This window comes from Artemia sp. Qi Xiang Cuo, chromosome 9, assembly GCF_049724085.1.
Source record: "Artemia sp. Qi Xiang Cuo chromosome 9, ASM4972408v1, whole genome shotgun sequence".
Lineage (NCBI taxonomy): Eukaryota > Metazoa > Arthropoda > Branchiopoda > Anostraca > Artemiidae > Artemia > Artemia sp. Qi Xiang Cuo.
Window position 1 is genome coordinate 60,787,675 of NC_142802.1, and position 17,709 is coordinate 60,805,383.

Sequence of the window (17,709 nt, forward strand, 5' to 3'; positions counted from 1 at the left end):
TATGCCCCCAGGGCATAACTTACAACCTTTCTCAAGGGGGCTCTCGGGTGTTTGTCACCCTCAAGGTCTTTATTTTTATACCTCTATACTATGTGCAACGAAATGGTTCTCTAAAAACTCCGATTAGATGTGTTTGGGGAAATGGTGGGTATGAGAGTCGGGTTAGTTGCTTTCCATTCACATTTGACTATTAAAAAGGGCAATAGCCCTTTCAATTTCCAATCAAATGAGCCCTTTTTGAAGTTTCTACGACAAAACTTTCTACAAAAGCCATAAAAAAAAACTTTCTAAAACTTTCAACTACGTTAGACAAAATGGCTATCTCAAAATTTTGATTGGACTTGTTTGGGGAAATGGTGGGCTGAGAGGGGGGTTAGTTGCCCTCCAATCACTTTCGACTATTAAAAAGAGCACTAGCTCTTTAAATTCCCAATCGAATGGGCCGCCCTTTTTGACGTTTCTACAACAAAGCTTTCAATAAAAACCTTGTATACCCCTAGGGCATAGCTTATAACCCTTACCCTGAAGACTGTGGGGGGAGTTTCCTGCCCAAATATATAATTTCCAAAACTTTCAACTACATTGAACAAAACGACTATCTCAAAATTTTGATTGGATGTGTTTGGGGAAATGGTGGACATGAGAGGGGGGTTAGTTGCCCTCGAATCACTTTTGACTATTAAAAAAAGCACAAGCCCTTTGAAGTTTCCATCGAATGAGCCCTTTTTGACGTTTCTACGACAAATCTTTCAATACAAACCTTATATGCCCCCAGGGCTTAACCTATAACCCTTACCCTGAAGAATGTGGGGGGAGTTTTCTGCTCAAAGATATAATTTCCAAAACTTTCAACTTCGCTGAACAAAATGGCTATCTCAAAATTTTGATTGGATGTATTTGAGGAAAAGGTGGGCGCGAGGGGGGGGTTAGTTGCCCTCCGATCACTTTCGACTATTAAAAAGGGCTCTAGCCCTTTACTAAATTTATTGGTTCTTTTGACATATTATTTTTTAATTAAAATTGTAATATATGCCTTTGCAAACTTTAGCCGCACCACCATTATTATAAAGCAAATTCTTAGGTTAAACCATAGGAATTAATGTGGTGATAATTAATTTGATATCAGTATCAGAGGCAACGCTGTAGCGTTGCCTCACAGTTATCACAATTAGCAATTAGCAGTATGATCATACCCTATCTCACCCATTATAAAAACCCGGACCAAGGTGCGAGTGCTCCAGAGAACGTTTTTGCAGATAGAAACATAAGCGGCATTAGATCTTTGCACGGGTAGACAAGTCAGATTTCTCTTGGACACGAAACAAGTGGAAACCCGCTATTACGAATAATGCACTTTGTAACCATTTCTCATTGATTGACGGAAACAGACTAACCCGCTAATGCAGAAAGAAGTGGGAGGAGCTTTTTGTTCGTACCGAGAATGAAGACCAGAAATGATCTGCGATAGATTTACTGGATAATTCTATAAACTGTGCGTTGCCTATAGTAAAGGCCATACGGCTCTAATGTTTTATTATTTATTATTTTTTTTTTCCAGAGGCACTTCATACGGAAGGGCTTGTCGTATAAACTTCAAAGGGGGCTCATTCGATTGGAAATTGAGAGTTCTAGTGGCCTTTTTGATAGTCAAAAATGATTGGAGGGCAACTAGGCCAACCCACGCCCATCATTCCCCCAAACACATCCAATCAAAATTGTGAGATAGCTATTTTGTTCGGCGTAATTGATTTACAGATAGAAAATATCTTGTTGAGGAGGACACTCCCCCACAACCCTCGGGGCAAGGGTTTTAAGTTATGCCCTGGGGGCATATAAGGTTTTTATAGAAGGTGTTGTCGTAGATACTTAAAAAAAGACTCATTCGATTGGAAATTCAAAAGGACAGTGCCCTTTTTATTAGTCGAAAGTGATCGGAGGGCAAGTAGCCCCCCTCCCCCCACTCCCATCATTTCCCCAAACACATCCAATAAAAATTTTCAGATAACCATGTTGTTCAGCGTAGTTGATTTTGAGATAGAAAATATATTTTTGAAGAGGACACTCCCCCCCGACCCTCAGGGCAAGGGTTTTAAGTTATGCCCTGGGGCATATAAGGTTTTTATAGAAGGCGTTGTCGTAGAAACTTCAAAAAAGGCTCATTCGATTGGAAATTCAAAAAGCTAGTTGATTTACAGATAGAAAATATGTTTTTGAGGAGGACACTCCCCCACAACCTTCAGGACAAGGGTTTTAAAATATGCCCTGGGGGCATATAAGGTTTTTATAGAAGGCGTTGTCATAGAAACTTCAAAAAGGGCTTATTCGATTGAAAATTCAAAGGGATAGTACCCTTTTTAATAGTCGAAAGTGATTGAATGGCAACTAGCCCCCCCCCCCCCCACGTCCATCATTCCCCAAAACACATCCAATCAAAATTTTGATATAGCCATTTTGTTCAGCGTAGTTGATTTCCAGATAGAAAATATGTTTTTGAGGAGGACACTCCCCCACAACCTTCAGGGCAAGGGTTTTAAGTTATGCCCTGGGGGCATATAAGGTTTTTTATAAAAGGTGTTGTCGTAGAAACTTCAAGAAAGGCTCATTCGAATTGAAATTAAAGGGCTAGTGCCCTTTTTAATAGTCGAAAGTGATTGGAGGGCAACTATCCCCCCCCCCGCCCATCATTCCCCCAAACACATCCAATCAAAATTTTGAGATAGCCATTTTGTTCAGCGTAAATGATTTCCAGATAGAAAATATGTTTTTGAGGAGGACACTCCCCCACAACCTTCAAGGCAAGGGTTTTAAGATATGCCCTGGGGGCATATCAGGTTTTTATAGAAGGCGTTGTCGTAGAAACTTCAAAAAAGGCTCATTCGATTGGAAGTTCAAAGAGATAGTGCCTTTTTTAATAATTAAAAGTGATTGGAGGGCAACTAGCCCCCCCCCCCTCACGCCCATGAGTCCCCAAAACACATCGATTAAAAATTTAGAGATAGCCATTTGGTTCAACGTAGTTTATTTACGGATTTAAAATTTTTTTTTGAGGGGGAAACTCCCCTACAACCCTCAAGGCAAGCACTTTAAGTCAGTTACTAGGGGCAGACACAGTGTTTGTATAAGTCGGTGCCGGATACACATCAAAAAAGGATTATTCAATTGAGAGTTCTTTTGGCTACTGCAGGTTTTAACAGTCAAAAGTTATTGGAGGTCAACTAGCCCCCCCCCCACACCCCTCAGTCCCCCCACTACATCCCATCAAAATTTTGAGATAGCCATTTTGCTCAACATAGTTGATTTTCAGATAGAAAATATGTTCTTGAGGAGGAAATTCCCCCACAACCCTCAAGGCAAGGGTTTTAAGCTATACCCTGGGGCATATATTCGATTGGGAATTCAAAGGGCTCGTGCCCTTTTTAATAGTCGAAAGTGATTTGAGTGATTTGACTAACCCCCTCTCACGCCCACCTTTTCCCCAAACACATCCAATCAAAATTTTGAGACAGCCATTTTATTAAACGTAGTTTTAAGATCTGGAAATTAGGTCTTTGAGGGTGACAACTCTCCCAAAGCCCTCAGAGCAAGGGTTGTAATTTAAGGATTCTCCGAATCCTTCATATTATTTTTATGGAAGGGATACTCGTATAAACCTTAGAGAGGCCTCATTTGACTGGAAATTGAAACTTCTTGTTCACTTTTTAAGAGTAAAAAATGATTGGAGGGCAACTAGCCCACCCCCTCCTCCACGCCCTAAATGCATCAGATAAAAATTTTGTTAAAAATAGTTGAAAGGTTAAGTAACAATACTCTGGCGTCGACAAAACCCCCCAGGGCCCGGGGTAGGAAGGGATTCTCGTATAAACTTCAGAGAGGGCTCTTTTGATTGGAAATTGGAAGTTCTAGTCCAGCTCTAACGAGTCAAAATCGATCTAAGGGCAAATACCCTCCCCCCACGCCCTTTTCCCCACCCCTCCCTTTGAACTAATTCTGTTTATACCTGAAGGCCCAATGAGAGTCAAAATGTTTTGGTATTAACACACACCTATTAGGCATCTGCTCTCCTCCCTAACAAGGAAAGAAACAGAGAGTGTAAGGCAGTGGCGGATCTAGGGGGGAGGCGAGAGGGCGCCTCCTCCTAACGTAGTCTGAAGTAGCGTAATTTACTTAATTAACGCAAGATTGCGTAAATTAAACTTGCTCCTAACGCAATTTTATCGGATCAACCTATTTTTCCCGCCCCCCCCAAAAAAATCCTGGATCCACCCCTGGTGTAAGGGCACTATAAATTTTAATTTGTAATTCAATGAACCCCGTTCCAAAGTTTATGCGACCACCTCTTCCAAATAAAGTGCTCCGGGAAAAATAAATAAGTATTAATTCATTGAACCCTTACGGCTCTTTACTTAGGTAACGCTTTAGTATTGCTTCTGACCTAAAATGTTGAGTAGAAATTTCTGCTTCCATTTTTGTGAATATCCGAAATTATCTGAGGGGAATATGTTTGGGGGAGCATATTCCACGGCTGGGAAATTTCTGCTGGGTGGAATTTATTGCGGGGGATTTATCAGCAGGAAAAGAAAATGTTCTTTGAGGGGGGAGGAATTTCCCAGGGGTGGGTTTTCCAAATGTGAATCATTCAGGGAGGGGACGACTAAACCCATTCGATAATATTCTAAATTTTACATCTGAAAGTAACGGGAATAAAGAATCAATGGAATTGTCAGAGATAGCACTTCAGGTTCCTTTAGACGATTTTGTTCGTGTCTTTTGAAAAAAGACATTTTCGAAAGACAGATTAATTTCATTTGTATTACTTTTTCTGTGGCTGCTAAATTATGCATTTGAGAGGGGAGACTTCCCCCCACCACTGTCTCCGCTAAGGTTTCAGTTTTTATCTCAAGCCTTAAAAATTAACGCAATGCGATAAAAGTATAACTCAAAATAACATATATAGAATAATATATCAATCAAACAATCATTTATTACCCACAACTAACAAAAAGTAGTACAAGTGGAGTACATAATAATAAAAAAAAAAAAAAAAGAACTCAACAAACACTAGCAATTAAATTAAAGTACGAAAAGAACTGTAAAAGACCATTGTCAGGGACAATTTTACAAGACGTATCTGCAGAAAGCTTTTTGTGTAGGTCACCAAGCTTTTGAGTTACATCCGTAACATAAACTATTTTAACTACATACCGATTTCTAGTTCAAAGTGGCAGAGAAAGAAGAAATTTTCAAAATTTGAAATATTTAACTTTAATCTTTTTTAAATCCTTTAGCTTAAGAACAGAATGAACACCCGAAAAATAAAGCACAGAATGATCAGAAAAAGTCGAGAATAAGCACCCAAGAGCTCTTCTGTTATATTTTCCACGGTTTGCTACAATTTTTGAATAATTGAACTGAATTTTTCTTACTGAATCAGCAACAATCTGTTTACGAAAGAGAGCTAGAGAATTAGAAACAGTAATACCACGCTACCGAAAGGAAGAGACAGAAAGTACAGAAAATTCATTACATACCAGAAGAGTAGACGAAGACAGATTATGAGATAAGAATTCACACTTATCAAGATTCAAGGATAGACCAATATTTAGGAAAGACTGAGAAACTAAGGAAACCATCGCAGAAAGAGCAGACTTAGTACGACTAATCAACAGAATGTCATCGGCATAGGCAATGTAAGAAACATCAGTAGAACCAGAAAAATAAGTGCCTGAGATCTTTTCCAGAACAGTAGAAACACAAATTTTGAACAGGGTTGGTGATAGAACACCTCCCTGCCTAACGCCACGAAGCACTTTAATAGTTGTTTCTGGAGAAGATTTCAGGCGGAGGGAAGAATTAGAATACCAAAACTGTAAAAGGTAAATAACCGAAAAATTAACCCCAGAAAAAGCCAAAGAAAAGAAAAGCTGGTTATGAACAACAGAAACAAAAGCCTTTGATAGATCAAGTGTACAGAGATATACGCCTTTACCCTTAGAAGAATTAGAAAGTAGAATAGAAGAAAGGACACGATGAGCATGTTGGCACCCCACACCAGGTCTGAAAGCAAGTTGATTTTCACCAAAGAAAGAAATATTTCGAGTTAAATTAGGTAAAAGAATATACTCGAAGACCTTGCTAATATTGCAAGAAACAGAAACTGGACGGTAAGAAGAGCAATCTGTTGGCGGTTTACCTCTTTTTAAAATTTAAGTCACGCTGCCACACAAAAAGCTTTCCGGGACGACAGAAGATGCCAAGCACATTTGAAACAAAAGCGCAAGATGTGACACAAGTTCAGCACATTGGGGAGTTAGATGCATTTTAGAGATACCATCAGCATCAATAGATTTCGACTTAAGATGATTCAAAGCATTCAAAACTTCACAACGCGATATAGGCAAAACAAAGCGCTGACTTAGAAATCTAGGGACAATTTTAACAAACGCTTCACCATACTTTCTATGAACAGGATAATTCAAAACGGAGAAAATCTTCGAATAATATGCATGCCAAGAACTTGGTGGAATAGCATTACTACTTACATCAGAGTCGTCTGTTTTACTTGAATATATATATATATATATATATATATATATATATATATATATATATATATATATATATATATATATATATATATATATATATATATATATATATATATATATATATATATATATATATATATATATATATATATATATATATATATATATATATATATATATATATAATTACTTTCCGCCAATCATTAGGCGAAGATGGAAAATCAAGCCCTCGGTATCGGAAACTTTTTAGATACTTCTTAAATTCTAATTTAGTTTTCTGTTTAATAAGAAAAACATTACCGGACCTAGGCCGACCACAATCTGTCCAAATTTTTAGCCAAAATTTAGCTTTATTTTTACGGGCCTTAAGGTTAGGGTCAAGCGACCAAAGAGCCTTTTGAGTATTCTTTCGGATTCGCTTTACTGGGATAGAAATTTTTTCAGTTTCTTTCATAGCAGAGAGGATAGAATGATAATATCGGTCTATTTCATATTTAGCATAAATAAAATTCTGACTACACTGCAAAAGCTGATAAGGAACATAAATCGTACTTAGAAGTGAAGACAATGTTATAAGATAAACAGAAAAATTCGCATCATTCCAATCAGGCTTATAAAACCATTTAGAACGTACACCACGACTCTTAGACATACTCCCAGAACAAACAACAGACTTTGATAAACAAAAAGAGAGGGGAAGGTGATCAAGATCATTCTCGTCAAAATGAACCGTAACTGGCGAGCAGACAAGAGCTGCAGAAAAAATTACGTGATCAATGTCTGATTTACTACCTGAATGGTGAATATACGTATAATCATGAGACTTCCGAACAATTTTATAAGCCGGGAGAGAATCAAAATGCTGACCATTCCTTACATTATCAGAAAATAGATCGGTATTAAAATCACCAGCAACAACAAAATGCAACCCGTTATCCGATATTTTTTGAATTAAAGTTTTAAGACCATTACAAGCACAAGAGAACTTCTGAAGTGAACGAATGGAACGATCGTTATATGGCAGATACACATGAACTAATACGATATTACTAAGACGCACCGCAAGAAAAGTGCCATCTGATTGGAAAAGCACAGGACTCGCACCAGAAATATTTTGCTTAAAAACACATGCTAAGCCACCAGAAGGGCGGCCACGCGTAATTTTAGCTGGACGCACAAAAACAACGTGATCACTCCTTCGTGTCAGAAAATTTTCATTAAAGGCAGTCAGTAAGTGTTCTTGGAGACAAACAACGTCGTAATTAGCATATAGATCATCAATAAAAAAGTCCTTGCCTCTCGTTCCAATATTATTAAATGAGACTATACTTATTCCCGTATCCATTTCTGAGAAGATACCTTATCCGTGATCTTCTTAACGGGGCGCTGTAGACTCTAAGACGGATGATATCCCCCATAATTAGTATATATAAGAGATTCCATACAACAATTGCTTTTCATAGATAAATACAGCCTAGAACAATTAGCCAAATTAGGAATACTACCGGTATACACACTTTCCGAATGCCCTGGGGACTAACACTTGATGCAACACTTTGGCAATTGCTTGAACTCTTAAACACGGAAGTTTTCATACTCGATCTTCACACCTTTTCGCAGAAATGATCATTTATTAATCGCGTCTGAAAATTAAAGCTTAACCGATTTGCTTGTTCAAACACGACTCGACCCGATTATACCAAACTGGTTCCGTAGCATTTCAAGGTTAAAATCAGACGGGACTTCTCGAATAACACCAGTGTGTTTTTTAGATAAAACTTTCACACTAGAACCAGGTGGAGCTTCCTTTGCTGATTTGCAAAAATCTTCAGATGCAGATTTCTCAATATTCACTGTCCACCGCTTTTTAGTCGCTCGCACTCTGGACACCAGCTGATGACCAGAAATTGAGTCTATTACTGATTTTTGCTTTAGCGGGTCACCATGCTCAGGTGGGGGATCGGAGATCAAAATCGGAGAGAAAAATTGTAGTATGCGTATCACACGCAGCAGGTTGGCTAATAACAGGTATTTGAGGAAAGTTCAGATTGTACGAATCAATCTTGGCAGAAACAATCGAAATCGCTTGCTCAAGGCTCGTAAGCTTGGCTGTGACGTGTGTAAACGCTGTAGCAGAGATAACAGGGACTTATGTTGGCCTTTTGATAACAAAACAAGGGAGCTGTTTTCCATCGGCATCTCATTTCTTCATAAAGTTTATAATATCTTGCAGGTGACTGATAATTGCATTAGTGCCCCTTCTGACAGGGGGATCATTTTCATTTACAAAACTCCATACCTTTGCTTTCTCTGACTTAACAGTTTCCAAATATTTAAAAAAGTCCACTCCTTTCCGTAAAATAACGGCTTCATCAACACCACTTAAATTTTCAAAAACAAAGTTCAATGGCGGTGAATGCAAAAGCTCGAAAACACTCATCTCGTTATAAATTCACTTCAAAAATAATTTAAACCAACACACGCGAAGTACACGTGATGGTCAGGCGACGAGCGCTGAATAATAGTAAATTAAGTTTATTAAAGAAAAACTTGCCACACAGGTTTGTTTATAATCCAGGAGAAAGCAATTTTTTTCGTCTGCATTGATATAATCCTTTGCAATAGGTTTGAATCCAAAACAGGTCTTATAACCATGAACTCTGAATAAAGAATCAACGGAAATGTCTGAGATAGAACTTCAGGTTCCTTTAGACGATTTTGTTCGTGTCTTTTGAAAAAAGACATTTTCAAAACACAGATTATATTCATTTGTCTTAATTTCTCTGTGGCTGCTCAATTATGCATGTGAGGGGGGAGACTTCCCCCCACCACTGTCTACGCTAAGGTTTCAGTTATTATCTCAAGGCTTAAAAATGAACGCAATGCGATAAAAGTATAAGTTAAAATAATATATATAGAATAATATATTCACATAACACGGAACAATTAATCAAAATTGCATATTATGAGTTGAGGTTCACCCAAATGATGGACCAGGGAGCTCACCATTCCACAATCTATGAAATCAATCCTGCAATAACTGGAAATATAAAGTGTTTTTGAGTATTTTAACGTCTTCCACAACTCAAGCGGTCCAACATTCTACAGCCCAATGAGTCTGTCTGATCTTCTAAATAGGGAACGGAGGAGATAAGTGAAGCTCCACCCCGTATTGGATGAGTCTACAACCTCACCTTCCCCTCTCCTACTGTCTAAGCTAAAGTTTTCTTCCTTCCGCCAACTACCCCGCCCCCACCCCAAAGACTTTAATAAGGTAAAATTTTTGTATGGGAAGAACACATAGTAAATCTATTATAATTATCCAATTATAAAGTTAAAATACATACTCTGTGATAGATGCAAAATTGCTTTGGCACACAAAATCCTAATAAGGTCAATTCCAAACAGTCGTGATCCCTTTGTGTCAGCCAGTGAAATGGTCAAAACACCCTCATTGGAGCTATTTTTTCAATCTATTCATTGTTGCCAATCGCTGTTCACAAGTTATGCAAGCTGTCTATTGTTCATATGTAAGGTTTTTATCAAAGAGGTAATCGTATAGACTTTTAAAAAAGCCTCATTCAATTTATAAATTGAAAGCTCTAGATCCGTTTTTTAAAGTCAATAATAATCGGACAGTACGCACCCCCCCCCCATGCAAAAAAAACTTGAAACTTTTTGCAATCAAAAACGAACAAAAATTAATTTAAAAGAAATTCCGAAAAATAATTTTTTCAAAGAAAAGTAAAGGCCATTTTAAATTTAAGCTCAGAAGATATGAATAGCCTACCTGTTAAAATTCAAACTCAAAACCACCAGAAATTACTATTAAAGAATAGATGAAACCCAAAACGAACAGAAATTAAATAAACAATCATAGCAAAAAACATACGACAAATTATAATATAAATGAGTAAATAAATCTTAAAGCGAGTAAAGATTAAATTGGATATCAAGCTTAAAACGAAAAAGAATATTTTGTTATTAAAGTATAAATGAAACTTAAAACGAACAGAAATTAAATAAACAATTAATGCGAAAAAACATACAATATATATTAATGTAAATGACTAAATAAATCTTAAAACGAGTGAAACTTAAATTGAATATGCAAATCAACTTTGAATCGAATAAAAATAACTACAAACAAGAGTTTGGGTATCGTCTCACTGCAGAAGCCTAAAACCTACAGCGTCATTGGCGCTTTAATGAAAACGAATTATATTACAAATGTTTTCTTTTGTACTTAATATTGAAATAAATATTAAAATTACAGTAAAATTTTGAACTGATGGGTTTTCAGCAATTTAAATCCCTATACATCAAATATTCAGTTGAATTTATTAGTTCTTTCCAAGATTGGTCAAGACAAATATAGTTTCACTACAAACAAAACTTGGATACTGCCCTCTTGTTTAGCTGCAAAAACCTAAAGCCTTCTACGTCACTGGCGCTTCACTGAAAACGAATTTCTCTTATAGTACAAATTAATTCTTTTCCAGTTCTTACAGCATTGAAAATGAAAATAAAAATTACAGGGAAAAAAAAAATCTTGAACTGATGGATCTTTCCACAATTAATATCGTTATATATCTATTATTCAATTTGATTTTGTTTATACTTTCCAAGACTGTTCAAGACTCATATAGTTTTCAGTAAGGCGCCAATGACACAGTAGGTTTTAGGCTTCTGTAGTGAGGCGATACCCAAACTCTTGTTTGTAGTTATTTTTATTTGATTGAAACTTGATTTACATATTCAATTTAAGTTTCACTCGTTTTAAGATTTATTTACTCATTTACATTGATATATATTGTATGTTTGTTCGCATTGATTGTTTATTTAATTTCTGTTCGTTTTAAGTTTCATTTATACTTTAATAGCAAACTATTCATTTTCGTTTTAAGCTTGATTTTCATATTCAATCTAAGCATTACTCGCTTTAAGATGTATTTATTCATTTATATTATTAATTGTTGTATTTTTTTTTTTATGATTTTTTATTTAATTTCTGTTAGTTTTGGGTTTCATTTATTCTTTAATAGTAATTTCTGGTCGTTTTGAGTTTGAGTTTTAACAGGTATTCATATCTTCTGAGCTTAAGTTTAAAATGGCCTTTACTTTTCTTCGAAAAACTTATTTTTCGGAAAGTTTTTTTTAAATTAATTTCTGTTCAAAAGGCAATTTCAGTTTGTCAACCAGCTATATTGACTTATGCACTTATGATTGACTTATGCATTTATTTATTCCTTTATCAAATTTATTGATTTTTCTTACATATTATTTTTAAATTAAGATTTCAATATATGCCTTTGCAAACTTTAGCAACGACACAGTTAATATAAAGCAAATTCTTAGGTTAAATCACCGGAATTAATTTGGTGGGAACTAAGTTGGTATCAGTATTTCTGTTCAGAAGGCAATTTCAATGTCTCATTTCATTTCATTAAATTTTATTTTCAGTATTGATTCAATTTCCCTAGCCTTTTCAGATATTGATATCCACGAGCTTCTTAGCCTCTTAGCGTTATTATTTTATGATTCACTTATGCCATTATTTATGTCTCCATCTGTTCAGTGACCTCGCTTGTTCCTGCTGTTCTTAAGATTTTGTACCTTACGTATTCTTGTCTTGTCTTGAGTATTAAAGTTTAAGTGCTTTGAGGATTTATTATGTCCTGACGAAGTCTAGCTAAAGCATTTATTGATATAAAGTAAATACAGAGATGAAAGTGCTTGAAGTTATCTAGAATGTTCAAATACGGATGAAAGTCATCCTTTGGTCTAGTTAGTTCTATAAAATCTTTCCGCACCTGAAAGAAAGTCAATTAGCAATATTTCTGTTCGTGGAACTGATGTACCTTAATTCCTGTTACGCTTGAGTGAAATCATTTCCTTGCTTTTCATGACCTTGTTCATTGAAGGAATGTGTAGGTAGGATAGGTTTAATGGATATGTCTCGTCAAAGAGGATAAATCTGAACAGTATGTAGAGATGATTAAACCGAATAGAAGGCGAATATATTTCTTCAATTTGTCTAGCTCTCTCGGTTATTGATGTTGAACTTAGTCTCTTAATTTTATATTTTGGATCCATATGTGGTTTAGGAGTGGCTGATACATCAAAGCTTCAAAAAAGTGGCGTCCAGGAATTTTCAATAATACTGAAAAAGCAAATTTGACTATCTATAATACAAAATTATAAGGATCCCTACAAAAAAAAGCAGGTACACTGATAGCTGGCTCGTACTGTGCCAACAAAACCAAAGTTATGGTAACTACAAGTTATGAACTAAACACCCTACTTTCCCATTATCACCATAGATGGACAAAATGTTAAAACGATCGACCTCTTTTATCTTGATACCCTACTCTCCTCTGATACTTGCCATAGGTCGGGCTACTTGTACTTGCTAGTCCTAGCCTTCTAAGTATAGGCATTCTCGGGAAATGTCGTTTATCGAAAAAAACTAAAAGTACGCCTTTCTCCAGTTAGTTCATTCCCATAGTCATGCATGGTTGCAAAACATGGACACTCAAAATAACAGGCGATGTAAAAAACGTTTCGAGATGAGGTGCTTCTGCCGCACTGCTAGAATCAAATACAATAGCTGGATCACAAATTTGGAAGTACACCAAAAGCTGCAGTCCACTGAAACCATTCCTGTCATTATCAAAAAGAAACAGATGCGTCTGCTTGACCGTGTCAACCGAGTAGAACCGAGCCGCCTTCTAAAAAGTACCATTGAAGGATGTCTTCATGGCTTTCATCTAGACGATAGATCACGTGGAAATATTCCAAAGGCTCCAATCCAGTGGAACTATTTCTGGCATTATCAAGAAGAAACAGGTGCATCAGTTTGGCCGTGTCAACCAAATGGAGCCGAGCTGCCTTCCGAAAATTGCCGTTGTAGGATATTTTCATGGCTTTTGTCCACGAGGTAGGTCACGCGGAACCTATCTCATGACATAGATCATGCTACTACAAGTGTCACCATTACTACTAATACTATTACAACTGCTTTTTCTATTGTGACTACTACTAAGGCAAAGGGCATTAACGTGAAAATTTCAGGAAATGTCGAGGGGGAAGTATAACTAAATTAAAACAGACTATTTGCAAACAGATTGTCAAAAAGGCTTATCAGCAATATCTTCGGAACGGCTTAGGGTACTAAGTTGAAATTTTCAGGATGTTCAACTGACCAAAAGGTAATATTTGCATACTACAACTGCTAGTACTGTTATTACGGCTATTATTATTACTACGACTAAGGCTAAGGGTATGAAGGTGGAAATTTCAGGATATATTGAGGGGGAAGTTTAAGTAAATCAAAACACAGTATGTACATGCAGGTTGTCAAAAGCATGTATCAGCAATATCTTAGGAACGGCTTGGAGTATACATTTGAAACTTACAGGGCTTGTTGTGGTGGATGTTGAACTAACCAAAAGTCAATATTAACATGTTACTACCACTTCTACTACTGCTACTACTGATATTAATAATGCTACTACTGCTAAAGCTAAGGTTATTAGGGAGAAAATTTCAGGGAATTTTGTGAGGATATTGAACTAAATCAAAACAAACCATGTGCATAAAGGTTACGCAATGTCCTAGGAACTGTCTACTGTGTTAAGTTGAAGCTTTCAGCGTATGCTGAGGGTGATGTTGAAAAAAAGGGTTCTATGTGCATGCTGCTACTAATGCAATACTACTACTAGTACTACAACTATTGCTGCTACTAGAGCTAAGGGTATTAATATGGAGCTTTCAAGGGAATCTTCAGGGAGATATGGAACTGAATCGAAACACACTATGAGCATTTTGATTGTCAAAATTACCAGCAATATATGAGTTATGGCTTGGAGCCTTAACTTGAAACTTCCAAGGTATGTTAAGGTGGATTTTGAACTAGTCAAAAGGTACTGTCTGCATACTACTACTACTACTACTACTATTGAGACTAATGGTATTAAGGTGAAACTTTCAGAGAATGCTTCTAAAACTAGATAAAAAAAAAGCACTGTATGCAACCAGGTTGTCAAAAGGGCATATAAGCAATATTTTAGAAACGATTAGAGTATTAAGTTGAATCTTTCAGGGCATGTTGAGGGGGATGTTGAACTAAATAAAAGACACTATGTGCTTGTTACCGCAATTACTACTAATATTGCTGGTGCGACTACTACTTCTACTGAGGCTAAGGGTAATAAGGTGAAGCTTTCAAGGAATATTTAGGGGGATGCAGAACAGAATCAAAATGTATTATATGCATTCAGATTGCCAAAACAATGCATGAGAATTTCTCAGGAACAGCTTAAAGCATTACCTTGAAAGTTTCAGGTCGTGTTCAGAGGGACGTTGAATTAACCAAAAGGCACGCTGTTTAAGTGCAAATTATGTTCTAGCCTTTAGAAGACACGGCGTGCGTCAGCCCTAGTTCTCTTAGGCTCTGCGCGTTTTGAGTTTGAATTGGTTATTTATTGTAATGTCTGTTCGTTTTTGGGTTTTGTTTATTTATTGATAGTTATTTATAGTAGTTTCACGCTTGAAGATTATGTGACTTTATTTCTGCTCATGTTTGGTTTAATGTAGCTCTTCACTGTTTTTTGAAAAACTTATTTTGTGGAAAAAGTCTTTTTAAATCAATTACACAAAAAACTCGATAGTTTATCTTCTTCTTTGCCTTTTTCTGCATTATTTATGGAGTGAATCGATTTGTGGCGATTACTTAAAAGTTACCTAAATTACCGTTACATAATTAAAAAGTTACGTAATTACCGTTAAAAGTTACCACCTAAATTCTGATGCACACAACACGACACCCATAATAACGCAAAAGATTCCTGAAAGAGCAGACATATTTTATTACTTTATTGTTGATTTTTATAATCCATTTTTATTACTCTGTTTGTCATTAAGCTTTCACTCTATGTAATATAATATATTATTAAATAGACATTCTGATTGAATAGATGCTAAATATCGAAATAGATCAAGAAAAGAAGTTAAACGAAAAGAACCAGTTTTATCAAGTGAAAGTAAAGAGCAGCATTAAAACTTAAATTAATAGAAATTATACTACACATGAGGCTGTTGCCCCCTCCTAGACCCCTTGCTCTTTACCTTAAAGGTTTAGTGCGCTTTAAAATAATTCTTTTTTCAAACCAACAGCCCTTGTGTTTGAGCTGTTTTTCTTAAAGTATAAGTACTAAAAGTCAAACTTTAGCGTAAAGAGTGGAAGGGGGTGAAGAAAGGGTAGCCACCCTCATATACGGTATAATTTCTGTTTTTATAAGCTTTAATGTCACTCTTTCCTTTCATTTGAAAAAAAGCTGTACTTGGGAAGGTTTCATTGCAGAGAAAAAGAGCTAATTCAGTGTACTTGCTTTTCGAAAAAAAGTGTTATGTTTCGAAACAAATTTCAGCTCCGCAATGTAAGGGAGTCCCTTCCCCCTTCGCAGACCTCAGACTGCACGTTTTAGTTTGTATATATATCCGTAAAATAGTAATGATCTGAATATTCACCCTCTTCACAAGAAATATGAAAAATTTCATATTTTGAAGATAGTGCCTTGAAAGCTGTCATACATGTTGAATTTAATTGTATATATTTTATCAGGATTGCATCCTTTGTGGGGAAGCTTAATTTCTCTTTCTAAAATTACACAATTTTCTGTACTAATAATTTTTAAGGAGCTACTTAAAAACTGATACATTTTATATACTCATCATCAGCAGGAATAATAGATTTTTTTGTATATATTGTAATCAAAACTTTCCTTTTTAAAATTCCAATTTCTATTGAAAATGGTCACTTTTTGCGTACAATTTGTTACTATGAGCTGTTTGATCCAAGGCTCTATTATATGTGATTGAGGGCTACTACTCTCTGTTCAAACCTCTTTTTTACATTCAAGTTAAATATTCATAAAAAAAGACATCGAAAAAGACAATCATCCCTGAAAATTGCTTCCCTCTAAATATTTATTAGGACAGAAGTCTAAAATATTGAGCATTCATTATAGGTTCGTAAGTTCTACAGTTTTCATGGTGAATTCTTCAGACGGATCTATTTTGCATATGTATGTTCCCCCTGGATGCAAGTAGGGGGGGTCAAAGCCCTATGGGAAGCAAGGACATATTACATGATATATATATATATATATATATATATATATATATATATATATATAAAATATATATATATATATATATATATATATATATATATATATATATATATATATATATATATATATATATATATATATATATATATATATATATATATATATATATATATATATATATATATATATATATATATATATATATATATATATATATATATATATATATATATATATTTATATATATATATATATATTTATTTATTTTTGACCGACTAACAATTATAAAAAGTGGAGTAACAAAAGAAAATAAAAAGTAAAGACATACAAAAACAAAACACATGCAAAACAATATCAATATAAAAACTACAAATACAAATCAAAACAATTGCACAAGAGGATGAAAAGGACCCAACCGCTTGCAGGCCTCATCTTTTAACTTGGAGTCCAACTTGTTATATGACGTCAATATATCAGTTGCATTAAACATTCGAATAATCATATATATATTAAACATATATATATATATATATATATATATATATATATATATATATATATATATATATATATATATATATATATATATATATATATATATATATATATATATATATATATATATATATATATATATATAAATACTTAAATGAGAAATATTACTATTTAACTCTCGGTAAAAACAAAGCTCTTTGATAGCACTCGCCCCACCTCCGGGTAATTTTTTTACGGCACCTTATCTCCGATAAGAGGGACCTCATCCCCTCCTCCACCAGCACTATCTTACAGTTGTAGTTATAAAATATTCCCCGGAATCAATGAGGATCAGATATAAATTTCAATCTACCCCTCCCAAACCTCCTAATATACCTGATAACGTTTATGTTGTTAAATACATCACACGCTAGTTCCAACATAGTGCGTTTTCTGGGCCATTTTTTTTTACCAGCCTTTTCCTCGAAAAACGCAAATCGCGGGCTTTGAATTTATCTAATGCATGGGAATCAAACGCAGTCAGGAATCAAATG